General features: G+C 37.0%; 1 protein-coding gene across 3 annotated transcripts in view; it reads right to left on the reverse strand.

The window, feature by feature from the left end:
• Positions 1-16,277, reverse strand: part of LOC126810599 (acetylcholine receptor subunit alpha-type acr-16) — a 123,291-nt gene that overhangs the window by 92,521 nt on the left and 14,493 nt on the right. For 2 of the 3 annotated variants that reach the window (XM_050535759.1, XM_050535762.1), the window contains exon 2: positions 15,977-16,099. The exons of the other annotated variant lie outside the window; for it this stretch is intronic. The gene's annotated coding sequence lies outside the window, so the exon portion shown is untranslated. The remainder of the gene's footprint in view (positions 1-15,976; positions 16,100-16,277) is intronic. 3 annotated transcript variants of the gene reach the window in all.

Below are 16,277 nucleotides of genomic sequence, written 5' to 3' on the forward strand. Positions count from 1 at the left end.
TTGCACGACTCTGACTTTGAATGTTACAGTCATTGTGGCATTGAATTCCAGGGTGGAAACATCAGTTTAATTGTTTTAGTGACCAGAAAACAAATTTTGATATGCGTCGGCTTACCCAAAATGAAAGGTTACGTGCCCTTGGCATGCTACAGATCGGCACAACACAGGCGGTTGTGGCGCGGACGATGAATGTACAGGACAGACCACGCTCAGGTCGACCAAGGGCAACAACTCAAGCCCAGGATCGATTTATCCGTACCTTGGCCTTGAGAAATCGTGTCATCACAGCAAATCAGATCAGCGCTCGTCTTCAAACAGACACTGGTGTGAGAGTGAGTGGCCAGACGATTCGGATTCGACTGCATAGGGGTCACCTTCGCGCCCGACGTCCTCGCGTGATCCCTTGTTTGAGAGATCATCACATTCAGGCAAGACGTCGTTGGTGTAGGGATCGTCAACACTGGGATAATCGACGCTGGAGCAATGTGATGTTTTCAGATGAGTCAAGGTTCACTGTTGATTTCTTGGACAGACGTAGGAGGGTGTGGCGTCGTCGAAACGAGCGCTTCCAAGACGTTAACGTCATCAGACATGATCGATTTGGGGGTGGTTCCGTTATGGTGTGGGGAGGCATCACTGTTGCTGGAAGAACGGCTTTACATGTTGTTGCAGGGCGTGTTACAGGCCAGTACTACCGGGATAACATTTTGGCAGTCCATGTTGTGCCGTTCGCACGACGTCATGGCCGCCGTTTCATCTTCCAGGATGACAACGCAAGATGTCACAGGGCCAGGATCGTTACAGGTTACCTCCAACAACAGAACATCACCACATTACCTTGGCCAGCACTGAGTCCCGACCTCTCCCCCATCGAGCATGTCTGGGACATGCTTGGACAGAGGTTACGTCAACGTCAACAACGTCCTGCCAATGTCCAAGAACTTGCTGCTGCTTTGCAACAGGAATGGGACAATCTGGACCAAAATGACCTTAGACGTCTCATTAGGAGTATGCCACGTCGGATCAATGCTTGTTTGGCAAACAGAGGAGGATTTACCCGTTACTGACTTGGTTGTGATGCTGTGGTAACTTTGCTGTTTGACCCCGGGTATCATTTTACCCTTATAATGGTCAGTCTGTGCCTTACTTAGTCTAACGATCATTTGGAATAAATCGATGAATGTGAACTTCATTTCATTTTGTCATTTGTTTCTTCGTCAGTTTCATTAGGTGACTTTAATAACACTTAAAAATCAAATATCCCCTACTTTTTTTGAATAGTATATTTTATATAATATATATTGGCAACTTATTGTAGCTAATATATAAAATACAATTCTTTGGACAACATAATAATATTAAAAACTGTGTTAATCCCGGAATGGGTTTCTATTGTAGAGAAGACGTTAACATAAGGAACACAATGTCAATAGAAAGGGACGCTCACCCCTGGACAACAACCTTGCGTATCCGCCTCTGTTTTTAACCCACAAAACATATCCGGTTTCGTGAGTATACAAACGAATATAATCCATGGTCCTTAACATCCAAATTATTGTCGAACTTACAGAAGCTGTATATTTGAAAACTGCTAAAATGACACAGGCTGTGTGTGTGAGGGGGGCGGAGCGCCTTTCAAATATATTTAAATCAACACCAGTTTTAGAAATGCCGTGTGTACTGAAATACATAGCATACCAGATACCATATATAATAAAACGAATCCAAAGAATCTAACAGTAGGACGTTAAACTCCATTTCATTTCATTTCTCTAATCTGATAATGCAAATTCATGTACACCCCCCGTGTAAACCATAGACAAATAGTTTTCACCAATCAATAGGATACCACAAGCTGTAAGTTGTTAATCACATTGTATATCTACCATTTTGCATTCTTGACTGCGAAAATCAAGATGTCTGCATGCCCATGGGTTTACAAGGTATGAAATGTTGGTATTGTGTAATGTTCATCTCTCAGGTCATTATGTTGGTATCATGTAGCTGTCATGTTTTGTTGTTGTTCAATACATGCGAGACCATTGATTTACTGGGTTGTAACACGGCACTACGAATTAAACAGCCTTGTCACGAACATGTACAGGATTGTTTTTAGTCGAGTCTAGTCTTGGTTATTGATAATTTGATATAACAGTCGTTCATTCTCACCAGGCCGTTTTCGCGTCCTTTTCTGGTTGTTGAAGTCAACCATCAATCAGATTGACCTCCTTCATGTATCAAGGTTAAGTGATGATATTTTTGTTGAAAGGTAAATATTTAGCTAGAGGCAAACATCAATGATTATAAGAATCGAAGTAAGGAGAACTAAACAGTACCTAATCATCTATTGGAAGTATGAGTGACCTCATCGTTTTATTCTAGCGTTATTATCCGTTTACTATTGCACATACACGTAAAATGAAATGGGGTTTAAGGTCCTACTTTTCTGCAATGAACACGTACATACACCATGCAGTGTGCTATGAGAGAAATTTTGCCCGGACAGTGATGCTTCCACTTACTCTTATTTCGAATTTAAAAATATAAAGGGTTCTTTTACGTGTACGCCAATGTTTACACTGGCCCTTGTTTTTGCGTTCTATCCGAAAGACCAGACACTGCTCCTGCCAGGTCCTCCGTCCTGTGCTACTGATAAGGCGAAACCACACTGGAAAATTCCGGGGAACTTTCTCAACCAACATCGCGGGGGGGGGGGGTTGTATGGCCGAATGGTTAGCACGTGCGCGCTGTATCATAAGGCCTTTCATTGAGTCAACTGGCGTGGTTTCGAATCCCCGGTTGTATGTGACAAGGAGTAGGGTTTTCTCCGGTCCTCCGGTTTCCTCCCACTGCTAAAGACCCCTACGCGCAAGCGAATTATTGAAATAAAATTAAACCGTATGTTAGTCTCGAAATGACCTAGTTTGTGTCGAGTGGACGTTAAACCCCATTTCTCTCTCTCTCTCTCAACCAACATCGGGATTGAACCCAGACACTCTGGTTAGTGAGCCAGCGTATAACCGACTGCGCCACAGTGGCTCCGTAGTACATAAATATGTTGGCTTTAAAACAAATCTGGAACTCTTAGAATGTATTAATGAACATGCATTACAATGCCAAACTGTATCTGTTATAGATCCCCCAACCAAAATTATATAGCCTAAATGTCATCTAATCTATTTTATGATGGAAGTCAATAGCTATGTTAGCGAACGGACAGGAAACACGACCAGGGTGTGTCGTATCAAACATACTAGAACACTAGCATTTATTGGAAAACTCTTATACACCAGAAAATTGGGGTCTTAGTAATTCAAACTCATAGCGGCCAGGAAGGGCCTGTCATATCAAACATGCTAGAAAATTCCTTAAAACCAGAAAATAAAGTCTTAGTAATTGAAACTGCGTTAGCGGACAAGGGGGTTTGGGGGCTGCTTAGGTGTATCGTATCAAACGTACTAGAACACTAGCACGTATTGAAAAACCGTTATTCACCAGAAATAAAATAATCCAGAAACTGTGTCGGGGTGTGTCGTATCAATCCTAATAGAACTCTATACTAGACGTCGAGCCTATATAAGTGAAGTTTTGATATTGGAAATTTCTTATAAACTAGGAAATAAAGTAGGGTAGTCGAAACCAGGACATATGGTAACATAATCCCTACTTTGGCGTTCATGGAAAACGATCGAAACAGCCACTGGTGGATAAAACGGATCATGAATTTCAAAACATCGGTGGGCTTTTAACATTATAATGGATCTCATGAAATAAAGATGTTGACTAGATTTTAAAGCATTGATAAAAACACATTACAATAAAACTTCACAATAAAAACCTAAAAAGCATCATTGGAATTGATCGGAATAGATGAGATAGATGAGCTACAGTTAGTCCATTTTTATAGTCAATCTAAAATCAGACACATTTAGAGATGTAGAAAATATATAGAAACCATCAATCAAACATAATGGGTTAAACAACTTCGCAACATATTGAACGTCAGTCATGATAATCATCTTGATACCTTTCTGTTGAAAGGGTTTTTAATCGTTTGTCAGTTAGCTGAAACTTGTCGCCAGTTGATGCTAGTACAGAACAATAAGCTCAAACACAGATCATTAACCATACACGAATCGGCAAGCAACAAAAATTCAAATTTGAACAATCCAGCTTTAAGAAAGAAAACCTATTGTACTTCAACCATGATAGCCATCTTGATAACCCTTGGTTGAAAAGGTTTTTAATCGCTTGTCAGTTAGCTGAAACATGTCGCCAATTGAGTCTAGAACAGAACAATAAACTCGAACACAGATCATTAACCATACACGAATCGACATGTAACAAAAATTCAGCTAAATAAAGGAAATCTATGGTATCAGCCACCAAAGCTATAATGCCATGTGGAAATCCATGATTTTAAAAATATAATTACAGGACATAAGTATAAATATCAATGTAATGGCAAGAATATGTTGCGAGTTTATTATAACCGTGCTTGGTATTTTCTTATCGGTAAGTATTAGTTGGTATATCTGCAGGTTGTCTCAGTGATTATGGCACTGGCTCACCAAACAGGCGGTCTCGGGTTCGGAGTTGGTCGAGAAATTTCCTCCAGATTTCCAGCCTGGTTTTCCATATTCAAATGTGCAGGATAGAGAGTCTGGCAAAAAAAAGTGCATAGTTGTTCAGAAACGCCGAGCTGCCGTACACAAATTGGCGTGCACGTAAAAAAAACTGCTGGTAGCTGGAAACGCCACTATCCGGGTATAATTTTCCTCACATCACACTGTGTTAGCTCGGTTGATGCTAAAAAGTATGATCTCCAAACCTTTTCCATTCCTCTCTTGACTTTCGTATCTTATGCAAATTATAAAACAATACCCTTTTTCACAAAATCTCTTAATTTCACTCAAAACATATAGAATCACATTCTGATTAAAATAGATCTATATTTCGTTTCGTTTTTTTATATCTGATCGGTTGTGGTGGGAGGTTGCTCCAGGGGTCATACGAGCAGCTTTTGATCCTATGACGTCAAACATTTGACTAACCAATCAGCTTTGATGTTCCAAGTGGATATTTGGAAATACAACGTTTGATTTGTCTTCGCTCCGAATATCTACCCATAGTTCCGTGCACCGTACGCAAAGAAATCGCCCCAACAGAAAATGTTTTGGCTAATCCCTCGAAACAACCAGAACGCGGGTTATATAACAACTCTTCCGGATCCTAGTTTAGTAAATACAAGTAAAACGAAATTTTGAACTATAAAAAACGAAATAGGATGTGTTTTAATTAGATTGATAGAATCATGCCCTACTGCTAATTCACAATCCTTGATTTACTAATTCCAAAGACTTCAATGCCAACAAGAAGGTCGAGATTAGCCCCCCCCCCCCTACTGAGTACTTAGGGTTTCCGGCCCGCGGATGGATGAAACTGTGATTTATTGTTCCACCATTTCAAATTTTCCGGTCGTACACTTGGCATTCTTCTGTGGATGCTGAGCAAATATTTTACTTGGCTATTGGGACATCGGTCCATTTGTGTCCTTTCAGTGGTAGGGTCAGCGAACTTACATCAATTTGTGATTTTGAATAAAGGTACTTTGATTCACATACAGGATCGGCGATGCCTATATACTTAACATATTTTATAGTTACCCATTCTAATGGTAAGTAGGGGAACTCTGACCCAAGGTGACTTTCCTATAATTCTTTTCAAATTTCTAAAATCATTCTCTTTGGAAAATACCAAATCAGGGGTCAGATAGGCTATGCCTGTTCTTGATCCGATTTCATCCATTTGAAATAAAATAAATATTTTTATATGCATATGTAAAAACTAGCTTTGTTGAAACCCTACAGAAGGAAACCAAAAATGAATAACACCAAAATATATCTCCACACAATTCCAAATTGAAATACCCACTAAATCATACTTGATCCAGAATATTTTAGATTTTCTTTAAAAAAAACATACGGAAGATTAATGTTTTATACAACATTAAAACATAAGTGGTAAGAAATACTTAAATACTGGTTTAAAAATACAAACGTATGGTGTTCTATAAACTTTAAAGTATTACACAGTTTTTATGTTTATCAGTTGACATCCAAGAAGAGTACAGAAAGCAGTGACGTATTTTGATCCAGTCAATACATAATTGCCCCTCCAACAATAGCAATGTGTTCTGTATCACTACTAATATTGGCTCTATTTACCATTATTACATACATACCCTAAGATTAATATTATATCGTCATGATGCTTTCCAGAATTCAATATATAAACCAGAGATATCTACCAGAGTGAATATATCCACAATCGTAATTGAATGGGATAAAATGGCGCAGGGGGCGGGGGGTAATCAATATGACGTCATATGTCATGCCGTACCGGTTAGAATAAGTAAAAATCATAATACCAATAATTGTATTGAACGTCAGCAAAAGAGTAGTCAAGAGGTTATAAGGGGCGATCATCAATATTACGTCATGTCGTACAGGTTAGAATAAGTTAAACCCATGTCAATATTACCAATTGTATTAAACGTCACCAGAAAAAGTGGTCAAAAGGGGGCGATAATCAATATGACGTCATGTCATATATACAGGGTAAAATAAGTAAAACCCATGTCAATATAACCAATTTGTTTCGCCTCTAGATTAATGAAGTAAGAATCCATCACGTCTATCTGATCACATCTTTAAGAACCGATCAATACAGAAATTATTTTCTGAAAAGATTTTTTTTTTTAGAAAACGAATAGCCAAGGGTCCAATTACCGCGGATAGCTTCCCCTCTATTGACCACAAATGATCAGAAATGGAGTTAAGAGAAGTTTGCTTCTTCTTTTGGTCTTTCTTACCTAATATCGTGTCAGCGATGGTGGATTCAAACACAAATGTAAACTTAGGTAATTCTTGCGTGATCGAAGTGTTCATCGTTTACTAAACGGTTCAAAGTTCAGAAGAGGACAAAGCATAGGCCAGATGACAATATACCTTTTAAATGAACTTGGCGGTCTAAATCTGTAATCAATATAGCATTCAACTGACTGTCGGTTTTATAAATCCAACACGTACTCTGAACAAACGGAATATCGAACGCTGTTGACCTCAAGAACAGTAGAAGTGAGGATGAACAATCATCCTGATTACAAAGATATGGCGGATTCTTGATAAGTTCTTTCAGCCAACAAAATGAAATTTTTCCATAAAAAATATCTTTCTTTACCTTTTATAGATTTGTACAAGGATGAGCCTTCCTGGCAAGAACTATTTTAAACAATCACGTCAGACTTCTAGAAAATTTAATCAAGAGGAATGGAGACATCGGTAATTTAACATCTGCCAGGAGAGGAAGTCTTAAATAATTTTGTTAACTTTTGAATGACCACCTGTAAATTTATACATGGCTACATCAACCAGTATAAAACATCAATTATCCTGAACAGGAAGTTCATTTCCGTACAATTTGCAAGGAAATAAAATGGAAGTCCATTCAGTGTCCGACTCTTATGCACTAACCGGGGTAATTATGCAAGAGCTAAATCTGCCCATTGCAGGTCTTTCTTTTGGGAGTTAAATGTTATATAAACTATTAATTAGACATTTATTAGTATGACAAGATCATAATCAACTCTCGATGCCATGGGTTCGGCTATTTAATGATTTGATTTAAAAATGGTGAAGCGAGGCTAAGCCTCAAACAACCAGTAGGGTGGTTGTAATCAGTACACACATCTTGCCAAACCCCTTTAGGCTAATATCTTCGCCCATAATAAAGTAATGTTAATGGAATTTTCAACATATTCATTTTTCATTATCTATTTTTGAACTATTAGAGCAAGAACGATCAGCTCTTTATCTTAATCTTACTTAATGCTTTTTTAATGGAAATTTGGCGTTTCTGCCGACTTTTTATCGAAGTTCAACTATCGAGGATTCTTTTACGTGCACGCAGTTTCGTACCATCTTAACCACTAGACACTTCTCTATGCCAGGCCTTCCGTCTTGCTCCACGGCCTAGGGATCCTATGGGCAGTACGTCACGAAATACCTACACTACTCTATTACATTTTTTTATAGACAACGTCATAATGACGTGAAACCAACTGAAGCTAGCTTTCATTCAATCTGTCTTGCTTGTAATTAGGATTAAAACTAACATCGGGTAGATCCCTAATAGGAAATTTGTATAACACATTATAACCCTTCCCAAAATAGACAGTAACCCAAGAACCAAAATACGGCTATGGAGAAATAATTTTGTTAGCAAATACGGTCCAGTAAAGGTGATTAAAAATAAACAAACGCCATTATTATTTTTTTATCCTGCTGGGATTTCTAGAAATCATTCTGTGTGTCTGCTATCGAGTGCTGATTACGGTTATATAGTATAAAGTGGTGGCGCTCCATCACACTCTAACCAGACTAAACGCCAATCAAAACCCTTTACAGAAAGATGAGATGGCATCAAATTTTCTTCAGATTAAACCCTTGATGACGAGAGTCATATGTGCCGATCTATAACCAAGTCTGTACTTTATTTCAGGACGGTAAAAATAAACTTTCCATTTAATATAATCTGACACCTCTTTTCAATCAACATTATTCCAAGCTGTCCTTATCTAAAATTGTCTGCGAGATTTTTAATGTCCCGCCAAAACTTGGATATCGAGACGTTCTCCTACAGTTATCAATTTATTTTTTAATAGGGTGAATTTCCCTTTTTCAAAATGGACATATGAACAAGTGTGCTATTGCCATGGATTTAAACAAATGAATTTAACCGTTAACCATACGTACATTCGAGGAAATATAATCTTACCCAGAAGTCTTAGATTTCTGACTTCCTGTGCTAATAAGGTCTGCGGTTCGACCTTTAAAGATACGTTCCTTTGAGATTAATTAAGATATCCATTCGGTCTCCAAACTTTCTTTTTTTTATCCATAATCTTGTCTTTACTACACTTGGATCTGGAAGAGTTGTTATTTAACTCGTGTTCTGAATGGTGTCAGGGATAAGCCAATGAAACGGTCTGTTACGGCGAGCTTTAGGCGTGTTTTTCACGGAACTGTGGGTAATCCACTAGTAACATCAATGCTGATTGGTTAATCAAATGTCTGACGTCAAAAGGGTCATAAGTAGGTCTTTTGACCCCTGACGTGACCTATCGCTATAACTTGTAAGATTTTCATGTAGTGTAGACCATCGAAAGTATAAAAAAAAACGAAACGGAATATAGATCTGTATTTTAATCAGATTGGAACTCGTGTGCTGTGGTGTTTGCACGCTATTTTTAAACGACAAATGGCGGATATTTTAAAACAGTTTCCCAGGTATTGAACTGTTACCCGCCTGCTACTGAATTTAGGACAATACAAAGTATGTTCTTGGTGTGTTATAGTAATAAATTATAGTCCCAATTGTCGAAGTAACCTTTATATACATTTTGGAAAAGCCCGATCAAATATTAAAATAACAACATTTCATTAATACATGTATATGTATGCCCCTTTTCCCCGGTAACTACGAACCTCTCGTTACAGTTATGGATGACATTTTGTAAGGAAATGGATTCTGCTTCTCTGTAATACAGAAGATAGACAGTTTCACTTAGTGCGAAAAAAGTTATGAATGAGTAGGGACCCTGACAACAGTTCAAGACTACCAGTACACCACAGCTAATAACGATTCACCTGATCCCTTTTATTAGTTTTGAAGAAAGTGTTACTTCTGCTCTCGAATTAAAAGAAAGGACGGGGTGATGCATGAGATCATACCCATGGCATACTATAATCATTCCTTCCCTTAAGTGCATATAAATGTGTGTTTCTGGGTTGCCATTCTCAATAAAAGCCACATAAACCTGACAATGTGTTCAGCTACAATTCTTAAATTAAATCATTGTGCCGCTTCAAGAATTTCAAGTAGTGAAATGAATTTTTTGTGTCTTTTGTACGCGAATAGAATTCATTATCCTGTTATTGATTGTAGAATGGTTTTACATGTTATTTATTTAAGAAATTAGAGTGAAACAAAGCGAATATAACTTGGTAAGAGATAACTAGAAGATAACTTCCCAATGATGTCATTGATTTCTTGCTACATCCAGCCCACAACTAATAATTAACCACAAAAGTTATTAGATGCTCTGATGGCATGATTTAATGACGCGGCTCATAGCTTTCACATATCCGACCATTGTGAAGTTAGTATAGACCTATTTTATGGGTGTAGTATTAATAACCCTCGTTAACACTATTTCCACTGCAATCTCCGGTTACATAAAACAGTAAGCGTGCCCTTAATGTGGAAATTAACAGTCAAAGATCGAATTTATGGCTATATTAAAGCCATCAAGCAGATGCAATGTGACGTACTACATCATCATTGTGGAAAAAGTCAGGATGTCCATCGTTCTTTGGTAGAAAAAAAGCTTGAAGAGAAGAGAGGCGGGGCCAGGTTGATCAAATATATTATTCACTGCTGATTATATTTACAGCAATTGCCATGGTAATTGTCCTGGCAAACGCCATCTTGTATCATCCAGCCTTCGAGTATTCTTGCGCAATATAGTACTTATATGTTTTGCAATTTGGATGTAATTCAATTCATATCTGTAATAAGCCCTAAAATCATTACTGATTAGACATATCATTACATGCACATTAAAATCGTTCATTGTAGCTTATTTCATGACTCCAATTTCAGCATCTCTAATTTGTTATTACCCACATACTCCAATCAAGTGATTTTAAGCGTAAGAAGAAAATTGCCATTAAAGCTAGAATTGGGAAGTACATGTAACTCGTCTTATGGTAATGTGTCTGTAGACGGTAATGCTGTTTATTCTGCAGTTAGTAGCAAGAGAAATAAGGGAAAATCAGTCATCGTGATCAGAACGTAAACAGCATTAACGCTCTGTAATGTAAATTCAGCAACGTAAGGCAGAAACCAATAAAAGTTTCCCGTAAACTAGAAACTTCATTACAATTTTCTATCAGAACACAAGGTCGAGTTTTTCAATATGACCGATTACACATATTACCAATGCACGACCGGACTTTAACCAAGTTGTAATAGCAGACGGCCTAAGGTAAAATGGTCGCCGTGCTAATAAAATTTCAGTCGTGGGTAAAATTTTAACTTTCAAAAAGCAGTTAAGTAGCAACCGACAGAAATAATTTGGTTCATATTTATTAATTAGTAAGATTCACAAACAGAATCAACGATTAAATTCTTAATCTCTGTTTAACTTAAATGATTTTAAATTTTATGTGGACTTGAAGGGGTTATGTTGCCGGGTGTTCTAACGCACTCGCTGTAGATCATCAGGCATATTGTTATCTATGTAAGTCATGGATTAGATCTCGGAGTGTTTTGTTTGGGTACTCTTGACACAAAATACCATAAATACATTACAGTACCGTCGTTACTAACAGGTCTATGGTTTATAAAGACAAAATAATCAGTGTTAATCCTGGAGTAAACTTTATTAATCTCGATCTCGAGAACAGCTTTACACTCCGATCTGTGGAAATATATATGTTGATTTTAGTATTCTGATTATGCAAACGAACCAGACGTTTTTACATGTGACAGGTAGCCACGGTTGCGCAGTATCGAGGGGGGTCGTCCAACAAGTCTAGTTACCAGAGAAAGTTCCTCGGAAAGTCTGTAGCGTAGTGCAAAAAAAAGGGCTAGTGTCTATTCGTTTGGGTGGGGCGTTGGCATGCCCATAAATAAACCTTGACACATTCGGTGAAGAGTAAGCAAAATTCCCCTCAAAGCGCACGGCATGGCTATGCATTTTCTGGTCGTCGAACGGTCTGGCGGGGGCTTAAAAAAAGTCGCGTTCTTAGAGATTTCCAGGTTAGATCGCAGAACCTGGGTGTTTGTTTTGAACATGCTCAAAACAAACGCCGTGACTCACCGATCATTGGCGACCATGGAGACCACAGCACTATAACTGGCGTTTCCACCACGCTTTTACACGTTTATGGCGATCTTGACGCGCTCTGAGACCATTTTCCATCGCCGTAGCAGCGCATTAAGGACGGCACCCAACCGTTAGTGCAATAAATTAGGACATTAAACCTGACGTATAGTTAACATGCGTTTTGTCCATAATTTGCAATGTTATTCAAGATCAGAAGAAAATAATATAATTATTTTAAGTTGAAATAAGTTCTTCCAATTTTAAATGCTATTATGTGAGTATATAGTTATTCTGAAAACCTTATTATGAATTTATATTTCCTTCGTGAAAGTGATAATACCCCTTTAAATGTTACGTTACAAGCATTATAAATACATTACCTCATCATTTGACTTATTACTTATATTTTCAATAAAACTCTCGACGAGCTAAATTTACAGGTTTTGTTTAATAAACGTGGTAGCAAGCAGTCTAAGCGATTCGATAACAAGAAATTAAGACCCGAGGCTAAATTCTGATGACAATCATCGATCGTTTGTTACATGTTTGAGTTTCACACAACATCATCTGGTTATATGGTGTTTATTATTCATACAGACTTGGTTGATATAACGACAATGCAATGATTTTGTGTGGGAAGGTCTTAGGGGACGGGGAGGGTGACATGCTGCTTTACTATTATATTACTTACCATTCCAGGCTCAATGCTCGATCTGGGTGTTTGCCTAGAAAGTTCATCGGGATTTCCCGCCTTGGTTCCCCCGTTTCAGTTGTGTAGGACGGAGGGCCTGGCAAGGGACGACGTATAGTCGTTCGGGTGGGACGAAAACCCGGGACCCGTGAAAACAATGGTGTGTAAATAAAAAAAAGCCTCGAAATAAGAGCAGGCCAGGCAAAATTTCCCTTATAGCACACTCTAAGTATATAATTTAATTATCGTATGTTAAACATAATAAAACACAGAAAGATATTGATCAAAACATAAAAAAGAAACAATCATTTCGTTCATGAATACTGTGAATATAATATTTAAAAAGTACGATAGTACTATGGACAAGAAACTGTACTGATAGGATGTACTACAGATGGTATATGCTTTTAACATTTGAATACTATAAAAGAGCTATTTTTTATTATTTTGATGCATTAGTGCATGAAACATTTAACAGTCTGTTAAATAGGGATGATAATAATTCATATTTATTGATAAAAAGTAGAAGTGGAATGTAATAAAGATAATGTGTTTACCTGTTTTTGCGAGTTTTTTGTTTTATGGTTCAATATAACAAACTATTCTTTATTAGAGTTTAACTACTCTCTATAACACAATAGATGTATATATCAAACCATTAATGTTTTTCTACTCTCTATAACACAATAGATATATCAAACCATTAGAGTTTAATAGATATATCAAACCATTAGAGTTTAATAGATATATCAAACCATTAGAGTTTAATAGATACATGTATATCAAACCATTTGTGTTTAATAACTCTATAACCCAATAGATGTATCAAACCATTAATGTTTAACTACTCTTTATAATACATAAAATATATCAAGCCATTAAACTAGAAACAAGTCTAGTCATTTGTTTTAACATACTAACTTCTAAAATAGTGGCGCTTTCAACAAAAGCATTTCTATACTACCAAACCCAATTTCTCAAAACAACAAGGACGAGCGTAACATATGAACCAGAAACCGAGCATATCGTCACCGCCGCCATCTTAGACCTTATATTAAATACCAAAGCCCGTCAATCGATGCCCAATTGTTCAAAGAACAAGCGTGCCAAGTTAGGTTATTATTTTTTATGAACAAGCAGAAACAGAAAAAGATTACAAGGTGTATTCATGCGAATAGTAACTGGTTCATAAATATAAGTTCAAATAATATAAACTTTTATTGAAACTAATTTTGGAAGACAGTAAACAGGTTGAAAACCCCGAAATGCTTACTCTCCTGAACATACAAATATTTTCTGTTGTATCTTTGTGTAGCTATATTCCCGATCTCTTCGTTGGAAGAGCTTTCAATTTTGGGGTGTGTTTTTCTTTGGTGTTTTTCGTTGGGTTTGTTTTGTGTGTGTGGGTTTTTTTTTGTTTTTTCTTTTGTTTTTTTGGGGTTTTTTTTTTTTTTTTTTTTTGTTTTTTTTTTTGGGGGGGGGGGGGGGGTAGGGAGTTGGAGGGGGGGGGTATATCTAGGCTGTTTGTTTAACTTCCAAGATTCTAATTGTCAGGTGTTGTGCTGTCCTCCTGCAATGTACATTGAAGTTTATAACTTTCCTTTTAATTTATAAGCAGGAGATTCTATATAATCTAATTTTGAATCAGATACGCCATGACTGGGGAATGACGAAATAAGCGTCGATATATAAAAATGAAATGAAATGAAATGGGGTTTAACGTCCTACTGTTCTGCTCCGAACTGGCCTAATGAAGACGGGCATACGCCATGCAGTGTGCTATGAGGGAAATTTTGCCCGGACAGCGGTACTAAGGCCTACTCTTATATCGAATTCCAACTGTCAATGGATCTTTTACGTACACACCAATGTGTACACGTGACCTCGGTTTTTCATCCCATCCGAACGACTAGACAGCTTTTCTTGTCAGACAATCCGTCCTGCATCACTGACAAGGGGGAACCACGCCGGAAAATCTGAATGAACTTTCTCGACCAATGCAGGGATCGAACACCCACTTAGCCATAGTGACCCCCGCATCGATATATAAAAGATCTTATCATCAGTTATATAAACAGTATAAAAAGATTTCTCTTTTTACAAGTCTAAAAATACTTCCATTAATTTTTAATAGATTTAATAGAAGACTGAGGCTTTACAGGAACAGATGAATGTGTGTATTTATGTTTTAAAAATTGACCCGGGGTTTCGATTAGAACTATTTTTATGCCAAAAGTCATTTAGATAAAAAAAGGAACGCATGACGTATTATGCATTATTAACATGACGTTGTTGATACGGAATAACATATTAAAGGTTATAAGAAAAATGTTTCTCAATTTGGCTCATGCTTCAGGGGTTTTATTAAAATGTGAGGTGGAATAAAATATTACGTCATTTGTTCATTTTAAAATTAAACGTGTAGAAATTAAAGGAGATAAACTTCTATTCGTTGGAAAAAAAATGGATAAAAATGAGTCAAAAGGCACATATTAATCTAAAATGAATGTATGTAAACTGACTTAAATTTAATTGTTTGAATTTTTATTGCAATTTCCAATGAACCACGTTCGGCGATAAACATATGCCGTCCAAATTGAATGGTAATCGTTTTCTCTTGGTTAGTATAGTGAACATCGGGAAACAATATTGACGTTTTGGCTCTTCTTTCAGGGACCCCCACTACAAATTTTAATGGCATTCGAGAACTTAGAGAAAACGGCGTCTTAAATATTGAATATCACGTTAAAATAATAACATCAATATTAATTGGGCCAATATTGAAATATAATTCGTGTTTACAAAGATGATGAGTATGGAAAATATTCAGTTAGAGATTTGGCTCCTTTAAAGCTATACCTGTTACTGCTGTTGTAAATTGGTAACAGGATGATTCTAGATTATCCAGACAAGATTACGGACGAACCTCTTAGTGAACACGTTTCGCAAAAAGGGCAAGGAAAGGAAGTTATCTAAAGGGTCAAATCTTTGCCAAACTTTAATAAATACAATTTTATAGGAACGTATGCCACATAATGTCTACGTTATTAAGAGATTTTAAAACCGTAATTGTCTAGACCACACGTCAATTAATCAAACCAAGAAAACGGAATGAAATGTAGTTCCACGTCTCGTCAACACAATGCTTAGGTTAATCTGGGCCTAACGCGTGATAATTACTTATTTCCTATAATTACAGTAAAATTCGAGGAGGGAAGATTCAGAATGGTGCCCAAACTTTATGGAATAGACTTCCAAAATGGATTAAAGACTCTATCACTATTTCTATTTCTAAGAAATCTCTTAAGAATAAAGTTTTTAAATCTGCCTACCTTGACTGGCAGTAACGATTATTGCTGTGACCTTGTTAATCTGTCCATACTTTTTATTCTGAATATTTCTTGGAATTTAAAGATGCATTATTTATCTCCATTAAAAATAAAATGTTATTTAACCTGTAATAAATACAGTGGCATAATAGTAAGAGCAGGAGGACCGGACCACACATAAGCAAAACCCATCAGACAAATCTGCGGACAAGACACACACTATACAAAAACATTGCAAATAACAAACATCAAACGCAAATGTATTTCCGCTAAGGAGCAACAATCGATTGCAACAGCATCGTCC

The sequence above is a fragment of the Patella vulgata genome, chromosome 2 (assembly GCF_932274485.2).
Source record: "Patella vulgata chromosome 2, xgPatVulg1.2, whole genome shotgun sequence".
Taxonomy (NCBI): domain Eukaryota; kingdom Metazoa; phylum Mollusca; class Gastropoda; family Patellidae; genus Patella; species Patella vulgata.